Source organism: Miniopterus schreibersii (assembly GCF_964146895.1).
Source record: "Miniopterus schreibersii genome assembly, chromosome: 13".
Classification (NCBI taxonomy): Eukaryota; Metazoa; Chordata; class Mammalia; order Chiroptera; family Miniopteridae; genus Miniopterus; species Miniopterus schreibersii.
Window position 1 is genome coordinate 24,276,899 of NC_138113.1, and position 19,587 is coordinate 24,296,485.

Genomic DNA, 19,587 nt, shown 5'->3' on the forward strand with positions numbered 1-19,587 from the left:
AATCTTAACCCTAACCGTCGCTCTAACCGTAGCCCTCAACCAAACCCTAACCCTAGGTTCGATCCTAACCCTAACCGTCTCTCTAACCCTAGCCCTTACATAACCCTAACCCTAGGTCCAATCCTAACCCTAACCGTCTCTCTAACCCTAGCCCTCAACATAACACTAACCCTAGGTCCAATCTTAACCCTAACCGTCTCTCTAACTGTAGCTCTCAACCTAACCCTAACGCTAGGTCCGATCCTAACCCTAACCGTCTCTCTAACCCTAGCCGTCTACATAACCCTAACCCTAGGTCCAATCCTAACCCTAACCGTCTCTCTAACCCTAGCCCTCTACATAACCCTAAACCTAGGTCCAATTTTAACCCTAACAGTCTCTCTAACCCTAGCCCTCAACATAACCCTAACCCTAGGTCCAATCCTAACCGTAACCGTCTCTCTAAACCTAGCCCTCAACATAACCCTAACCCTCGGTCCAATCCTAACCCTAACCGTCTCTCTAACCCTAGCATTCAACATAACCCTAACCCTAGGTCCAATCCTAACCATAACCGTCTCTCTAACCCTAGCCCTCAACATAACCCTAACCCTAGGTCCAATCCTAACCCTAACCGTCTCTCTAAACCTAGCCCTCAACATAACCCTAACCCTCGGTCCAATCCTAACCCTAACCGTCTCTCTAACCGTAGCCCTCAAAATAACCTTAACCCTAGGTCCAATCCTAACCCTAACCGTCTCTTTACCGTAGCCCTCAACATAACCCTAACCCTAGGTCCAATCCTAACCCTAACCGTCTCTCTAACACTAGCCCTCAACATAACCCTAACCCTAGGTCCAATCCCAACCCTAACCGTCTTCTTACCGTAGCCCACAACCTAACCCTAACCTTAGGTCAGATCCTAACCCTAACTGTCTCTCTAACCCTAGCCCTCAACATAAACCTAACCCTAGGTCCAATCGTATCCCTAACCGTCTCTCTAACCCTAGCCCTGAACATAACCCTAACCCTAGGTCCAATCGTAACCCTAACCGTCTCTCTAACCATTGCCCTCAACATAACCCTAACCCTAGGTCCAATCCTAACCCTAACCATCTCTCTAAACCTAGCCCTGAACATAACCCTAACCCTAGGTCCAATCCTAACCCTAACCGTCTCTCTAACCCTAGCCTTCAACATAACCCTAAACCTAAGTCCAACCCTAATCCTAACCGTCTCTCTAACCGTAGCCCTGAACCAAACCCTAACCCTAGGTCCGATCCTAACCCTTACCGTCACTCTAAGCCTAGCCCTCAACATAACCCTAACCCTAGGTCCAATCCGAACCCTAACCATCTCTCTAACCCTAGCCCTCTACATAACCCTACCCTAGGTCCAATCCTAACCGTAACCGTCTCACTAACCATAGCCCTCAACATAACCCTAACCCTAGGACTGATACTAACCCTAACCGTCTCTCTTACCCTAGCCCTCAACGTAACCCTAACCCTAGATCCGATCCTAACCCTAACCATCTCTCTAACCCTAGCCCTCAACTTAACCCTAACCCTAGGTACGATCCTAACCCTAACCGTCTCTCTAACCCTAGCCCTCTACATAACCCTAACCCTAGTTCCAATCTTAACCCTAACCGTCTCTCTAACCCTAGCCCTCAATATAATCCTAACCCTAGCTCCGATTCTAACCCTAACCGTCTCTCTAACACTAGCCCTCAATATAACCCTAACCCTAGGTCCGATCCTAACCCTAATCGTTTGTCTAACGCTAGCCCTCAAAATAAGCCTAACCCTAGGTCCGATCCTAACCCTAACCGTCTCTCTAACCCTAGCCCTCAACATAACCCTAACCCTAGGTCCGATCTTAATCCTAACCGTCTCTCTAAGCCTAGCCGTCAACATAACCCTAACCCTAGGTCCAATCCTAACCCTAACCGTCTCTCTAAGCCTAGCCGTCAACATAACCCTAACCCTAGGTCCAATCCTAAATCTAACCGTCTCTAACCCTAGCCCTCAACATAACGCTAACCCTAGGTCCGATTCTAACCCTAACCGTCTCTCTAACCCTAGCCCTCAACCTAACCATAACCCTACGTCCGATCCTAAGACTAACCGTCTCTCTAACCCTAGCCCTCAACATAACCCTAACCCTAGGTCCAATTTTCACCCTAACCCTCTCTCTAACCCTAGCCCTGAACATAACCCTAACCCTAGGTCCAATCCTAACCCTAACCGTCTCTCTAACCCTAGCCCTTAACATAACCCTAACCCTAGGTCCGATTCTAACCCTAACTGTCTCTCTAACCCTAGCTCTCAACATAACCCTAACCCTAGGTCCGATCCTAACCCTAACCGTCTTTCTAACCCTAGCCCTCAACATAACCCTAACCCTAGGTCCAATCGTAACCGAAACCGTCTCTCTAACCCTAGCCCTCAACATAACCCTAACCCTAGTTCCGATTCTAACCCTAACCGTCTCTCTAACCCTAGCCCTCAACATAACCCTAACCCTAGGTCCAATCCTAACCCTATCCGTCTCTCTAACCCTAGCCCTCAACCTAACCCTAACCCTAGGTCCGATCCTAACGCTAACCGTCTCTCTAACCCTACCCCTAAACAAAACCCTAACCCTAGGTCCGATCCTAACCCTAACCGTCTCTCTAACCCTATCCCTTAACATAACCCTAATCCTAGGTGCAGTCCAAACCCTAACCGTCTCTCTAACCCTAGCCCTCAACATAACCCTAACGCTAGGTCCAATACTAACCCTAACCGTCTCTCTAACCCTATCCCTCAACATAACCCTACTCTAGGTCCAATCCTAACCCTAACCGTCTCTCTAACCCTAGCCCTCAACCTAACCCTAACCCTAGGTCCAATCCTAACCCTAACCGTCTCTAACCCTAGCCCTCAACATAACGCTAACCCTAGGTCCGATTCTAACCCTAACCGTCTCTCTAACCCTAGCCCTCAACCTAACCATAACCCTACGTCCGATCCTAACCCTAACCGTCTCTCTAACCCTAGCCCTCAACATAACCCTAACCCTAGGTCCAATTTTCACCCTAACGGTCTCTCTAACCCTAGCCCTCAACATAACCCTAACGCTAGGTCCAATACTAACCCTAACCGTCTCTCTAACCCTAGCCCTCAACATAACCCTACTCTAGGTCCAATCCTAATCCTATCCGTCTCTCTAACCCTAGCCCTCAACATAACCCTACTCTAGGTCCAATCTTAACCCTAACCGTCTCTCTAACCCTAGCCCTCAACATAACCCTAACCCTAGGTCCAATCCTAACCCTAACCGTCTCTCTAACCTTAGCCCTCAACCTAACCCTATCCCTAGGTCCGATCCTAATCCTATCCGTCTCTCTAACCCTAGCCCTCAACCTTACCCTAACCCTAGGTCCAATCCTAACCCTAACCGTCTCTAACGCTAGCCCTCAACATAACCCTAACCCTAGGTCCGATTCTAACCCTAACCGTCTCTCTAACCCAGGCCTCAACATAACCCTAACCCTAGGTCCGATCCTAACTCTAACCGTCTCTCTAACCCTAGCCCTCAACCTAACCCTAGCCTTGGTCCGATCCTAACCCTAACCGTCTCTCTAACCCTAGCCCTTACATAACCCTAACCCTAGGTCCATACCTAACCCTAACCGTCTCTCTAACCCTAGCGTTCAACATAAACCTAACCCTAGGTCCAATCTTAACCCTAACCGTCTCTCTAACCGTAGCCCTCAACCTAACCGTAACCCTAAGTCCGATCCTAACCCTAACCGTCTCTCTAACCCCAGCCCTCTACATAACCCTAACCCTAGGTCCAATCCTAACCCTAACCGTCTCTCTAACCCTGGGCCTCTACATAACCCTAACCCTAGGTCCAATTTTAACCCTAACAGTCTCTCTAACCCTAGCCCTCAACATAACCCTAACCCAAGGTCCAATCCTAACCCTAACCGTCTCTCTAACCCTCGCCCTCAACATAAACCTGACCCTAGGTCCAATCCTAACCCTAACCTTCTCTCTAACCGTAGCCCTCAACATAACCCTAACCCTAGGTTCAATCCTAAATCTAACTGTCTCTCTAACCCTAGCCCTCAACATAACCCTAACCCTAGTTCTGAATCTAACCCTAACCGTCTCTCTAACGCTAGCCCTCAACATAACCCTAACCCTAGGTCCGATCCTAACTCTAACCGTCTCTCTAACCCTAGCCCTAAAGATAACCCTAACCCTAGGTCCGATCCTAACCCTAACCGTCTCTCTAACCCTAGCCCTCAACATAACCCTAACCCTAGGTCCGATCCTAACCCTAACCGTCTCTCTAACCCTAGCCCTCAACATAACCCTAACCCCAGGTCCAATCTTAACCCTAACCGTCTCTCTAACCGTAGCCCTCAACCTAACACTAACCCTAGGTCCGATCCTAACCCAACCGTCTCTCTAACCCTAGCCCTCAACATAACCCTAACCCTACGTCCGATCCTAACCCTAACCGTCTCTCTAGCCCTAGCCCTCAACATAACCCTAACCCTAGGTCCAATCCTAACCATAACCGTCTCTCTAACCATAGCCCTCAACATAACCCTAACCCTAGGTCCAATACTAACCATAACCGTCTCTCTAACCCTAGCCCTCAAGATAACCCTAACCCTAGGTCCGATCCTAACCCTAACCGTATTTCTAACCCTAGCCCTCAACATAACCCTAACCCTAGGTCCAATCCTATCCCTAACCGTCTGTTTAACCTAGCCCTCAACTTAACCCTAACCCTAGGTCCGATTCTAACCCTAACCGTCTCTCTAACCCAGGCCTCAACATAACCCTAACCCTAGGTCCGATCCTAACTCTAACCGTCTCTCTAAACCTAGCCCTCAACCTAACCCTAGCCCTAGGTCCGATCCTAACCCTAACCGTCTCTCTAACCCTAGCCCTTACGAAACCCTAACCCTAGGTCCATTCCTAACCCTAACCGTCTCTCTAACCCTAGCCCTCAACATAACCCTAACCCTAGTTCTGAAACTAACCCTAAAAGTCTCTCTAACGCTAGCCCTCAACATAACCCTAACCCTAGGTCCGATCCTAACTCTAACCGTCTCTCTAACCCTAGCCCTCAAGATAACCCTAACCCTAGGTCCGATCCTAACCCTAACCGTCTCTCTATCCCTAGCCCTCAACATAACCCTAACCCTAGGTCCGATCCTAATCCTAACCGTCTCTCTAACCCTAGCCCTCAACATAACCCTAACCCTAGGTCCAATCCTAATCCTAACCGTCTCTCTAACCCTAGCCCTCAACATAACCCTAACCCTAGGTCCAATCCTAATCCTAACCGTCTCTCTAACCCTAGCCCTCAACATAACCCTAACCCTAGGTCCAATCCTAATCCTAACCGTCTCTCTAACCCTAGCCCTCAACATAACCCTAACCCTAGTTCCGATTCTAACCCTAACCGTCTCTCTAACCCTAGCCCTCAACATAACCCTAACCCTAGGTCCAATCCTAACCCTATCCGTCTCTCTAACCCTAGCCCTCAACCTAACCCTAACCCTAGGTCCGATCCTAACGCTAACCGTCTCTCTAACCCTACCCCTAAACAAAACCCTAACCCTAGGTCCGATCCTAACCCTAACCGTCTCTCTAACCCTATCCCTTAACATAACCCTAATCCTAGGTGCAGTCCAAACCCTAACCGTCTCTCTAACCCTAGCCCTCAACATAACCCTAACGCTAGGTCCAATACTAACCCTAACCGTCTCTCTAACCCTATCCCTCAACATAACCCTACTCTAGGTCCAATCCTAACCCTAACCGTCTCTCTAACCCTAGCCCTCAACCTAACCCTAACCCTAGGTCCAATCCTAACCCTAACCGTCTCTAACCCTAGCCCTCAACATAACGCTAACCCTAGGTCCGATTCTAACCCTAACCGTCTCTCTAACCCTAGCCCTCAACCTAACCATAACCCTACGTCCGATCCTAACCCTAACCGTCTCTCTAACCCTAGCCCTCAACATAACCCTAACCCTAGGTCCAATCCTAATCCTAACCGTCTCTCTAACCCTAGCCCTCAACATAACCCTAACCCTAGGTCCAATCCTAATCCTAACCGTCTCTCTAACCCTAGCCCTCAACATAACCCTAACCCTAGTTCCGATTCTAACCCTAACCGTCTCTCTAACCCTAGCCCTCAACATAACCCTAACCCTAGGTCCAATCCTAACCCTATCCGTCTCTCTAACCCTAGCCCTCAACCTAACCCTAACCCTAGGTCCGATCCTAACGCTAACCGTGTCTCTAACCCTACCCCTAAACAAAACCCTAACCCTAGGTCCGATCCTAACCCTAACCGTCTCTCTAACCCTATCCCTTAACATAACCCTAATCCTAGGTGCAGTCCAAACCCTAACCGTCTCTCTAACCCTAGCCCTCAACATAACCCTAACGCTAGGTCCAATACTAACCCTAACCGTCTCTCTAACCCTATCCCTCAACATAACCCTACTCTAGGTCCAATCCTAACCCTAACCGTCTCTCTAACCCTAGCCCTCAACCTAACCCTAACCCTAGGTCCAATCCTAACCCTAACCGTCTCTAACCCTAGCCCTCAACATAACGCTAACCCTAGGTCCGATTCTAACCCTAACCGTCTCTCTAACCCTAGCCCTCAACCTAACCATAACCCTACGTCCGATCCTAACCCTAACCGTCTCTCTAACCCTAGCCCTCAACATAACCCTAACCCTAGGTCCAATTTTCACCCTAACGGTCTCTCTAACCCTAGCCCTCAACATAACCCTAACGCTAGGTCCAATACTAACCCTAACCGTCTCTCTAACCCTAGCCCTCAACATAACCCTACTCTAGGTCCAATCCTAATCCTATCCGTCTCTCTAACCCTAGCCCTCAACATAACCCTACTCTAGGTCCAATCTTAACCCTAACCGTCTCTCTAACCCTAGCCCTCAACATAACCCTAACCCTAGGTCCAATCCTAACCCTAACCGTCTCTCTAACCTTAGCCCTCAACCTAACCCTATCCCTAGGTCCGATCCTAATCCTATCCGTCTCTCTAACCCTAGCCCTCAACCTTACCCTAACCCTAGGTCCAATCCTAACCCTAACCGTCTCTAACGCTAGCCCTCAACATAACCCTAACCCTAGGTCCGATTCTAACCCTAACCGTCTCTCTAACCCAGGCCTCAACATAACCCTAACCCTAGGTCCGATCCTAACTCTAACCGTCTCTCTAACCCTAGCCCTCAACCTAACCCTAGCCTTGGTCCGATCCTAACCCTAACCGTCTCTCTAACCCTAGCCCTTACATAACCCTAACCCTAGGTCCATACCTAACCCTAACCGTCTCTCTAACCCTAGCGTTCAACATAAACCTAACCCTAGGTCCAATCTTAACCCTAACCGTCTCTCTAACCGTAGCCCTCAACCTAACCGTAACCCTAAGTCCGATCCTAACCCTAACCGTCTCTCTAACCCCAGCCCTCTACATAACCCTAACCCTAGGTCCAATCCTAACCCTAACCGTCTCTCTAACCCTGGGCCTCTACATAACCCTAACCCTAGGTCCAATTTTAACCCTAACAGTCTCTCTAACCCTAGCCCTCAACATAACCCTAACCCAAGGTCCAATCCTAACCCTAACCGTCTCTCTAACCCTCGCCCTCAACATAAACCTGACCCTAGGTCCAATCCTAACCCTAACCTTCTCTCTAACCGTAGCCCTCAACATAACCCTAACCCTAGGTTCAATCCTAAATCTAACTGTCTCTCTAACCCTAGCCCTCAACATAACCCTAACCCTAGTTCTGAATCTAACCCTAACCGTCTCTCTAACGCTAGCCCTCAACATAACCCTAACCCTAGGTCCGATCCTAACTCTAACCGTCTCTCTAACCCTAGCCCTAAAGATAACCCTAACCCTAGGTCCGATCCTAACCCTAACCGTCTCTCTAACCCTAGCCCTCAACATAACCCTAACCCTAGGTCCGATCCTAACCCTAACCGTCTCTCTAACCCTAGCCCTCAACATAACCCTAACCCCAGGTCCAATCTTAACCCTAACCGTCTCTCTAACCGTAGCCCTCAACCTAACACTAACCCTAGGTCCGATCCTAACCCAACCGTCTCTCTAACCCTAGCCCTCAACATAACCCTAACCCTACGTCCGATCCTAACCCTAACCGTCTCTCTAGCCCTAGCCCTCAACATAACCCTAACCCTAGGTCCAATCCTAACCATAACCGTCTCTCTAACCATAGCCCTCAACATAACCCTAACCCTAGGTCCAATACTAACCATAACCGTCTCTCTAACCCTAGCCCTCAAGATAACCCTAACCCTAGGTCCGATCCTAACCCTAACCGTATTTCTAACCCTAGCCCTCAACATAACCCTAACCCTAGGTCCAATCCTATCCCTAACCGTCTGTTTAACCTAGCCCTCAACTTAACCCTAACCCTAGGTCCGATTCTAACCCTAACCGTCTCTCTAACCCAGGCCTCAACATAACCCTAACCCTAGGTCCGATCCTAACTCTAACCGTCTCTCTAAACCTAGCCCTCAACCTAACCCTAGCCCTAGGTCCGATCCTAACCCTAACCGTCTCTCTAACCCTAGCCCTTACGAAACCCTAACCCTAGGTCCATTCCTAACCCTAACCGTCTCTCTAACCCTAGCCCTCAACATAACCCTAACCCTAGTTCTGAAACTAACCCTAAAAGTCTCTCTAACGCTAGCCCTCAACATAACCCTAACCCTAGGTCCGATCCTAACTCTAACCGTCTCTCTAACCCTAGCCCTCAAGATAACCCTAACCCTAGGTCCGATCCTAACCCTAACCGTCTCTCTAACCCTAGCCCTCAACATAACCCTAACCCTAGGTCCGATCCTAATCCTAACCGTCTCTCTAACCCTAGCCCTCAACATAACCCTAACCCTAGGTCCAATCCTAATCCTAACCGTCTCTCTAACCCTAGCCCTCAACATAACCCTAACCCTAGGTCCAATCCTAACCCTAACCATCTCTCTAACCGTAGCCCTCAACATAACCCTAACCCTAGGTCCAATCCTAACCCTAACCGTCTCTCTAACACTAGCCCTCAACATAACCCTAACCCTAGGTCCAATCCCAACCCTAACCGTCTTCTTACCGTAGCCCACAACCTAACCCTAACCTTAGGTCAGATCCTAACCCTAACTGTCTCTCTAACCCTAGCCCTCAACATAAACCTAACACTAGGTCCAATCGTATCCCTAACCGTCTCTCTAACCCTAGCCCTGAACATAACCCTAACCCTAGGTCCAATCGTAACCCTAACCGTCTCTCTAACCATTGCCCTCAACATAACCCTAACCCTAGGTCCAATCCTAACCCTACCCATCTCTCTAAACCTAGCCCTGAACATAACCCTAACCCTAGGTCCAATCCTAACCCTAACCGTCTCTCTAACCCTAGCCTTCAACATAACCCTAAACCTAAGTCCAACCCTAATCCTAACCGTCTCTCTAACCGTAGCCCTGAACCAAACCCTAACCCTAGGTCCGATCCGAACCCTAACCGTCACTCTAAGCCTAGCCCTCAACATAACCCTAACCCTAGGTCCAATCCGAACCCTAACCGTCTCTCTAACCCTAGCCCTCTACATAACCCTACCCTAGGTCCAATCCTAACCCTAACCGTCTCACTAACCATAGCCCTCAACATAACCCTAACCCTAGGACTGATACTAACCCTAACCGTCTCTCTTACCCTAGCCCTCAACGTAACCCTAACCCTAGATCCGATCCTAACCCTAACCATCTGTCTAACCCTAGCCCTCAACTTAACCCTAACCCTAGGTACGATCCTAACCCTAACAGTCTCTCTAACCCTAGCCCTCTACATAACCCTAACCCTAGTTCCAATCTTAACCCTAACCGTCTCTCTAACCCTAGCCCTCAATATAATCCTAACCCTAGCTCCGATTCTAACCCTAACCGTCTCTCTAACACTAGCCCTCAATATAACCCTAACCCTAGGTCCGATCCTAACCCTAATCGTTTGTCTAACGCTAGCCCTCAAAATAAGCCTAACCCTAGGTCCGATCCTAACCCTAACCGTCTCTCTAACCCTAGCCGTCAACATAACCCTAACCCTAGGTCCGATCTTAATCCTAACCGTCTCTCTAAGCCTAGCCGTCAACATAACCCTAACCCTAGGTCCAATCCTAACCCTAACCGTCTCTCTAAGCCTAGCCGTCAACATAACCCTAACCCTAAGTCCAATCCTAACCCTAACCGTCTCTCTAAGCCTAGCCGTCAACATAACCCTAACCCTAGGTCCAATCCTAACCCTAACAGTCTCTCTAACCCTACCCCTCAACATAACCCTAACCCTAGGTCCGATCCTCACCCTAACCGTCTTTCTAACCCTAGCCCTCAACATAACCCTAACCCTAGGTCCAATTTTAACCCTAACCGTCTCTCTAACCCTAGCCCTCAACATAACCCTAACCCTAGGTCCAATCCTAACCCTAACCGTCTCTAACCCTAGCCCTCAACATAACGCTAACCCTAGGTCCGATTCTAACCCTAACCGTCTCTCTAACCCTAGCCCTCAACCTAACCATAACCCTACGTCCGATCCTAACCCTAACCGTCTCTCTAACCCTAGCCCTCAACATAACCCTAACCCTAGGTCCAATTTTCACCCTAACCGTCTCTCTACCCCTAGCCCTGAACATAACCCTAACCCTAGGTCCAATCCTAACCCTAACCGTCTCTCTAACCCTTGCCCTTAACATAACCCTAACCCTAGGTCCGATTCTAACCCTAACTGTCTCTCTAACCCTAGCTCTCAACATAACCCTAACCCTAGGTCCGATCCTAACCCTAACCGTCTTTCTAACCCTAGCCCTCAACATAACCCTAACCCTAGGTCCAATCGTAACCGAAACCGTCTCTCTAACCCTTGCCCTCAACATAACCCTAACCCTAGTTCCGATTCTAACCCTAACCGTCTCTCTAACCCTAGCCCTCAACATAACCCTAACCCTAGGTCCAATCCTAACCCTATCCGTCTCTCTAACCCTAGCCCTCAACCTAACCCTAACCATAGGTCCGATCCTAACGCTAACCGTCTCTCTAACCCTACCCCTAAACAAAACCCTAACCCTAGGTCCGATCCTAACCCTAACCGTCTCTCTAACCCTATCCCTTAACATAACCCTAATCCTAGGTGCAGTCCAAACCCTAACCGTCTCTCTAACCCTAGCCCTCAACATAACCCTAACGCTAGGTCCAATACTAACCCTAACCGTCTCTCTAACCCTAGCCCTCAACATAACCCTACTCTAGGTCCAATCCTAACCCTAACCGTCTCTCTAACCCTAGCCCTCAACCTAACCCTAACCCTAGGTCCAATCCTAACCCTAACCGTCTCTAACCCTAGCCCTCAACATAACGCTAACCCTAGGTCCGATTCTAACCCTAACCGTCTCTCTAACCCTAGCCCTCAACCTAACCATAACCCTACGTCCGATCCTAACCCTAACCGTCTCTCTAACCCTAGCCCTCAACATAACCCTAACCCTAGGTCCAATTTTCACCCTAACCGTCTCTCTAACCCTAGCCCTCAACATAACCCTAACGCTAGGTCCAATACTAACCCTAACCGTCTCTCTAACCCTAGCCCTCAACATAACCCTACTCTAGGTCCAATCCTAACCCTAACCGTCTCTCTAACTCTAGCCCTCAACCTAACCCTAACCCTAGGTCCGATCCTAACCCTAACCGTCTCTCTAACCCTAGCCCTCAACATAACCCTAACCCTAGGTCCAATATTAACCCTAAACGTCTCTCTAACCCTAGCCCTCAACATAACCCTAACCCTAGGTCCAATCCTAACCCTAACCGTCTCTCTAAACCTAGCCCTCAACATAACCCTAACCGTAGGTCCAATCTTAACCCTAACCGTCTCTCTAACCCTAGCCCTCAACATAACCCTAACCCTAGGTCCAATCCTAACCCTAACCGTCTCTCTAACCTTAGCCCTCAACCTAACCCTATCCCTACGTCCGATCCTAATCCTATCCGTCTCTCTAACCCTAGCCCTCAACCTTACCCTAACCCTAGGTCCAATCCTAACCCTAACCGTCTCTAACGCTAGCCCTCAACATAACCCTAACCCTAGGTCCGATTCTAACCCTAACCGTCTCTCTAACCCTAGCCCACAACATAACCCTAAGCCTAGGTCCGATCCTAACCCTAATCGTCTCTCTAACCCTAGCCCTCAACCTAACCCTAACCCTACCTCCGATCCTAACCCTAACCGTCTCTCTAAGCCTAGCCCTCAACATAACCCTAACCCTAGGTCCAATTTTAACCCTAACCGTCTCTCTAACCCTAGCCCTCAACATAACCCTAACCCTAGGTCCAATCCTAACCCTAACCGTCTCTCTAACCCTAGCCCTCAACATAACCCTAACCCTAGGTCCGATTCTAACCCTAACTGTCTCTCTAAACCTAGCCCTCAACATAACCCTAACCCGAGGTCCGATCCTAACCCTAACCGACTTTCTAACCCTAGCCCTCAACATAACCCTAACCCTAGGTCCAATCGTAACCGAAACCGTCTCTCTAACCCTAGCGCTCAACATAACCCTAACCCTAGGTCCGATTCTAACCCTACCCATCTCTCTAACCCTAGCCCTCAACATAACCCTAACCCTAGGTCCAATCCTAACCCTATCCGTCTCTCTAACCCTAGCCCTCAACCTAACCCCAACCCTAGGTCCAATCCTAACGCTAACCGTCTCTCTAACCCTACCCCTCAACAAAACCCTAACCCTAGGTCCGATCTTAACCCTAACCGTCTCTCTAACCCTAGCCCTTAACATGACCCTAACCCTAGGTGCAGTCCTAACCCTAAACGTCTCTCTAACCATAGCCCTCAACATAACCCTAACGCTAGGTCCAATACTAACCCTAACCGTCTCACTAACCCTAGCCCTCAACATAACCCATACCCTAGGTCCAATCCTAACCCTAACCGTCTCTCTAACCCTAGCCCTCAACATAACCCTAACCCTAGGTCCAATCTTAACCCTAACCTTCTCTCTAACCGTAGCCCTCAACCTAACCCTAACCCTAGGTCCGATCCTAACCCAACCATCTCTCTAAACCTAGCCCTCAACATAACCCTATCCCTACGTCCGATCCCAACCCTAACCGTCTCTCTAACCCTAGCCCTCAACATAACCCTAACCCTAGGTCTCAACCTAACCCTAATCGTCTCTCTAACCCTAGCCCTCAACATGACCCTAACCCTAGGTCCAATCATAACCCTAACCGTTTCTATAAACCTAGCCCTCAACATAGTCCTAACGCTAGGTCCAATCCTAACACTAACGGTCTCTCTAACCCTAGCCCTCCACAAAACCCTAACCCTAGGTCCAATCCTAACCCCAACCGTCTCTCTAGCCCTAGCCCTCAACATAACCCTAACCCTAGGTCCAATCCTAACCATAACCGTCTCTCTAACCATAGCCCTCAACATAACCCTAACCCTAGGTCCAATCCTAACCATAACCGTCTCTCTAACCCTAGCCCTTACATAACCCTAACCCTAGGTCCAATCTGAACCCTAACCGTCTCTCTAACCGTAGCCCTCAACCTAACCGTAACCCTAGGTCCGATCCTAACCCTAACCGTCTCTCTAACCCCAGCCCTCTACATAACCCTACCCTTGGTCCAATCCTAACCCTAACCGTCTCTCTAAACCTGGGCCTCTACATAACCCTAACCCTAGGTCCAATGTTAACCCTAACAGTCTCTCTAACCCTAGCCCTCAACATAACCCTGACCCTAGGTCCAATCCTAACCCTAACCGTCTCTCTAAACCTAGCCCTCAACATAACCCTAACCCTATGTCCAATCCTAACCCTAAACGTCTCTCTAACCGTAGCCCTCAACATAACCCTAACCCTAGGTCCGATCGTAAACCTAACCGTCTCTCTAACCCTAGCCCTCAACATAACCCTAACCCTAGGTCCGATCCTAACCCTAACCGTCTCTCTAACCATAGCCCTCAACGTAACCCTAACCCTAGGTCCGATCCTAACCCTAACCGTCTCTCTAACCCTGGCCCTCAACATAACCCTAACCCTAGGTCCAATCCTAACCCTAACCGTCTCTCTAACCCTAGCCCTCAACATAACCCTAACCCTAGGTCCAATCCTAACCCTAACCTTCTCTCTAACCGTAGCCCTCAACATAACCCTAACCCTAGATCCAATCCTAAATCTAACAGTCTCTCTAACCCTAGCCCTCAACATAACCCTAACCCTAGTTCTGAAACTAACCCTAACCGTCTCTCTAACCCTAGCCCTCAAGATAACCCTAACCCTAGGTCCGATCCTAACCCTAACCGTCTCTCTAACCCTAGCCCTCAACATAACCCTAACCCTAGGTCCGATCCTAACCCTAACCGTCTCTCTAACCCTAGCCCTCAACAAAACCCTAACCCTAGGTCCAATCCTAATCCTAACCGTCTCTCTAACCCTAGCCCTCAACATAACCCTAACCCTACGTCCAATCCTAACCCTAACCGTCTCTGTAACCGTAGCCCTCAACATAACCCTAACCCTAGGTCCAATCCTAACCCTAACCGTCTCTCTAACCCTGGCCTGAACATAACCCTAACCCTAGGTCCAATCCTAACCCTAACCGTCTTCTTACCGTAGCCCACAACCTAACCCTAACCTTAGGTCAGATCCTAACCCTAACTGTCTCTCTAACCCTAGCCCTCAACATAACCCTAACCCTAGGTCCAGTCGTATCCCTAACCGTCTCTGTAACCCTAGCCTTCAACATAACCCTAAACCTAAGTCCAATCCTAATCCTAACCGTCTCTCTAACCGTAGCCCTGAACCAAACCCTAACCCTAGGTCCGATCCTAACCCTAACCGTCACTCTAACCCTAGCCCTCTACATAACCCTACCCTAGGTCCAATCCTAACCCTAACCGTCTCACTAACCATAGCCCTCAACATAACCCTAACCCTAGGTCTGATACTAACCCTAACCGTCTCTCTTATCCTAGCCCTCAACGTAACCCTAACCCTAGGTCCTATCCTAACCCTAACCATCTCTCTAACCCTAGCCCTCAACTTAACCCTAACCCTAGGTCCGATCCTAACCCTAACCGTCTCTCTAACCCTAGCCCTCTACATAACCCTAACCCTAGGTCCAATTTTAACCCTAACTGTCTCTCTAACCTTAGCCCTCAACATAACCCTAACCCTAGGTCCAATCCTAACCCTAACCGCCTCTCTAACCCTAGCCCTCAACATAACCCTAACCCTAGGTCTCAATCTAACCCTAACCGTCTCTCTACCCCTAGCCCTCAAAATAACCCTAACCCTAGGTCCAATCTTAACCCTAACCGTCTCTCTAACCCTAGCCCTCAATATAATCCTAACCCTAGCTCCGATTCTAAGCCTAACCGTCTCTCTAACACTAGCCCTAATATAACCCTAACCCTAGGTCCGATCCTAACCCTAATCGTCTGCCTAACCCTAGCCCTCAACATAACCCTAACCATAAGTCCGATCCTAACCCTAACCGTCTCTCTAACCCTAGCCCTCAACATAAACCTAACCCTAGGTCCGATCTTAATCCTAACCGTCTCTCTAACAGTAGCCCTCAACATAACCCTAACCCTAGGTCCAATCCTAACCCTAACCGTCTCTCTAAACCTGGCCTTAACATAACCCTAACCCTAGGTCCAATCCTAACCCTAACCGTCTTCTTACCGTAGCCCACAACCTAACCCTAACCTTAGGTCAGATCCTAACCCTAACTGTCTCTCTAACCCTAGCCCTCAACATAACCCTAACCCTAGGTCCAATCGTATCCCTAACCATCTCTCTAACCCTAGCCTTCAACATAACCCTAAACCTAAGTCCAATCCTAATCCTAAACGTCTCTCTAACCGTAGCCCTGAACCAAACCCTAACCCTAGGTCCGATCCTAACCCTAACCGTCACTCTAACCCTAGCCCTCTACATAACCCTACCCTAGGTCCAATCCTAACCCTAACCGTCTCACTAACCAAAGCCCTCAACATAACCCTAACCCTAGGTCTGATACTAACCCTAACCGTCTCTCTTACCCTAGCCCTCAACGTAACCCTAACCCTAGGTCCTATCCTAACCCTAACCATCTCTCTAACCCTAGCCCTCAACTTAACCCTAACCCTAGGTCCGATCTTAACCCTAACCGTCTCTAACCCTAGCCCTCTACATAACCCTAACCCTAGGTCCAATTTTAACCCTAACTGTCTCTCTAACCTTAGCCCTCAACATAACCCTAACCCTAGGTCCAATCCTAACCCTAACCGTCTCTCTAGCCCTAGCCCTCAAAATAACCCTAACCCTAGGTCCAATCTTAACCCTAACCGTCTCTCTAACCCTAGCCCTCAATATAATCCTAACCCTAGCTCCGATTCTAACCCTAACCGTCTCTCTAACACTAGCCCTCAATATAACCCTAACCCTAGGTCCGATCCTAACCCTAATCGTCTGCCTAACCCTAGCCCTCAACATAACCCTAACCATAAGTCCGATCCTAACCCTAACCGTCTCTCTAACCCTAGCCCTCAACATAACCCTAACCATAAGTCCGATCCTAACCCTAACCGTCTCTCTAACCCTAGCCTTCAACATAACCCTAAACCTAAGTCCAATCCTAATCCTAACCGTCTCTCTAACCGTAGCCCTGAACCAAACCCTAACCCTAGGTCCGATCCTAACCCTAACCGTCACTCTAACCCTAGCCCTCTACATAACCCTACCCTAGGTCCGATCCTAACCCTAACCGTCTCTCTAACCCTAGCCCTCAACATAACCGTAACGCTAGGTCCAATACTAACCCTAACCGTCTCTCTAACCCTAGCCCTCAACATAACCCTACTCTAGGTCCAATCCTAACCCTAAACGTGTCTCTAAGCCTAGCCCTCAACCTAACCCTAACCCTAGGTCCAATTTTAACCCTAACCGTCTCTCTAACCCTAGCCCTCATCATAACCCTAACCCTAGGTCCAATCCTAACCCTAACCGTCTCTCTAACCCTAGCCCTCAACATAACCCTAACCCTAGGTCCGATTCTAACCCTAACTGTCTCTCTAACCCTAGCCCTCAACATAACCCTAACCCTAGGTACGATCCTAACCCTAACCGACTTTCTAACCCCAGCCCTCAACATAACCCTAACCCTAGGTCCAATCGTAACCGAAACCGTCTCTCTAACCCTAGCCCTCAACATAACCTTAACCCTAGGTCCGATTCTAACCCTAACCGTCTCTCTAACCCTAGCCCTCAACATCACCCTAACCCTAGGTCCAATCCTAACCCTATCCGTCTCTCTAATCGTAGCCCTCAACCTAACCCTAACCCTAGGTCCGATCCTAACCCTAACTGTCTCTCTAACCCTAGCCCTCAACATAACCCTAACCCTAGGTCCAATCCTAACCCTAACCGTCTCTCTAACCTTAGCCCTCAACCTAACCCTATCCATAGGACCGATCCTAATCCTAACCGTCTCTCTAACCCTAGCCCTCAACCTAACCCTAACCCTAGGTCCAATCCTAATCCTAACCGTCTCTCTGACCCTAGCCCTCAACATAACCCTAACCCTAGGTCCAATCCTAACCCTAACCGTCTCTCTAACCCTAGCCCTCAACATAACCCTAACCCTAGGTCCGATTCTAACCCTAACTGTCTCTCTAACCCTAGCCCTCAACATAACCCTAACCCTAGGTCCGATCCTAACCCTAACCGTCTTTCTAACCCTAGCCTTCAACATAAACCTAACCCTAGGTCCAATCGTAACCGAAACCGACTCTCTAATCCTAGCCCTCAACATAACCCTAACCGTAGGTCCGATTCTAACCCTAACCGTCTCTCTAACCCTAGCCCTCAACATAACCCTAACACTAGGTCCAATCCTAACCCTATCCGTCTCTCTAACCCTAGCCCTCAACCTAACCCTAACCCTAGGTCCAATCCTAACGCTAACCGTCTCTCTAACCCTACCCCTCAACAAAACCCTAACCCTAGGTCCGATCCTAACCCTAACCGTCTCTCTAACCCTAGCCCTTAACATAACCCTAACCCTAGGTGTAGTCCTAACCCTAACCGTCTCTCTAACCATAGCCCTCAACATAACCCTAACGCTAGGTCCATTACTAACCCTAACCTTCTCTAACCCTAGCCTTCAACATATCCCTAACCGTAGGTCAATTCCTAACCCTAACCGTCTCTCTAACCCTAGCCCTCAACATAACCCTAAACCTAGGTCCAATCTTAACCCTAACCGTCTCTCTAACCCTAGCCCTCAACCTAACCCTAGCCCTAGGTCCGATCCTAACCCTAACCGTCTCTCTAACCCTAAACCTCAACATAACCATAACCCTAGGTCCAATTTTAACCCTAACCGTCTCTCTAGCCCTAGCCCTCAACATAACCCTAACCCTAGGTCCAATCATAACCCTATCCGTCTCTCTCACCCTACCCCTCAAGATAACCCTAACCCTAGGTCCAATCCTAACCCTAATCGTCTCTCTAACCCTAGCCCTCAACATAACCCTAACCCTAGGTCCAATCTTAACCCTAACCGTCGCTCTAACCGTAGCCCTCAACCTAACCCTCCCCCTGGTCCGATCCTAACCCTAACCGTCTCACTAACCCTAGCCCTTACATAACCCTAACCCTAGGTCCAATCCTAACCCTAACCGTCTCTCTAACCCTAGCCCTCAACATAACCCTAACCCTAGGTCCGATCGTAACCCTAACCGTCTCTTTAACCCTAGCCCTCAACATAACCCTAACCGTAGGTCCAATCTTAACCCTAACCGTCTCTCTAACCCTAGCCCTCAACATAACCCTAACCCTAGGTCCAATCCTAACCCTAACCGTCTCTCTAACATTAGCCCTCAACCTGACCCTATCCCTAGGTCCGATCCTAATCCTAACCATCTCTCTAACCCTAGTCCTCAACCTAGCCCTAACCCTAGGTCCGATCCTAATCCTAACCGTCTATCTAACCCTAGCCCTCAACAAAAAACCTAACCCTAGGTCCAATCGTAACCGAAACCGTCTCTCTAATCCTAGCCCTCAACATAACCCTAACCCTAGGTCCGATTCTAACCCTAACCGTCTCTCTAACCCTAGCCCTCAACATAACCCTAACCCTAGGTCCAATCCTAACCGTATCCGTCTCTCTAACCCTAGCCCTCAACCTAACCCTAACCCTAGGTCCAATCCTAACGCTAACCGTCTCTCTAACCCTACCCCTCAACAAAACCCTAACCCTAGGTCCGATCCTAACCCTAACCGTCTCTCTAACCCTAGCCCTTAACATAACCCTAACCCTAGGTGTAGTCCTAACCCTAACCTTCTCTCTAACCATAGCCCTCAACATAACCCTAACGCTCCGTCCAATACTAACCCTAACCGTCTCTCTAAACCTAGCCCTCAACATATCCCTAACCGTAGGTCCAATCCTATCCCTAACCGTCTCTCTAACCCTA

The 19,587-nt window shown here is 49.2% G+C and overlaps 1 protein-coding gene across 1 annotated transcript in view; it reads right to left on the reverse strand.

Moving 5' to 3' along the window:
- The window catches only part of STPG4 (sperm-tail PG-rich repeat containing 4), a gene marked incomplete at its 5' end in the record, with an annotated part of 278,271 nt that overhangs the window by 162,988 nt on the left and 95,696 nt on the right, over positions 1 to 19,587 (reverse strand). The window lies entirely within an intron of this gene.